Genomic DNA, 546 nt, shown 5'->3' on the forward strand with positions numbered 1-546 from the left:
CACTTACAGCACCGGGTATTCCAAGGTGGTCTCCCATCCAAGTACTGACCCGGCCCAACTCTGCTTAGATTCCGAGATCGGGCATTTTCAGTGTGGTATGGCCGTAATCTTCAATATGCCTCTTTATATGTTGTTCTGCTGTAGATGACCCCAAAAGATATGTCTTTAGCTCAGCTTTGTATAACTCAAATTGATGTTCATACAAAGACAAGAAAAATCTCTAAAAACTCTGAATACATCATTTTAATTTCACAGGAGATTATTCAAATCAAATATTTAGCAAGAGCTAATGTGTTGCATATTCCTCTCCTCAAGTGTTTTCAGGAACGTATTTTAGTGTACTGTTTAGCTATCATATGAGAAAGTTGTGTTCTGCCATGTTGAAAACAGTTCAGCCAATTGTAGTTGTAAAGAACAAAACGGACCACAAATATATTTCTTCATTTATAAGAAAGATTTCCTTATCCATCCATCCATTGTATACCGCTTATCCGGGGTCGGGTCGCGGGGGCAACAGCTCCAGTAGGGAACTCCAAACTTCCCTTT

At 39.6% G+C, this 546-nt stretch overlaps 1 pseudogene; it reads right to left on the bottom strand.

Moving 5' to 3' along the window:
- Positions 1-109, bottom strand: LOC115026869 (uncharacterized; annotated as a pseudogene).
- Positions 110-546: the final 437 nt, after the last annotated feature.

This window comes from Cottoperca gobio, chromosome 21 (assembly GCF_900634415.1).
Source record: "Cottoperca gobio chromosome 21, fCotGob3.1, whole genome shotgun sequence".
NCBI lineage: Eukaryota > Metazoa > Chordata > Actinopteri > Perciformes > Bovichtidae > Cottoperca > Cottoperca gobio.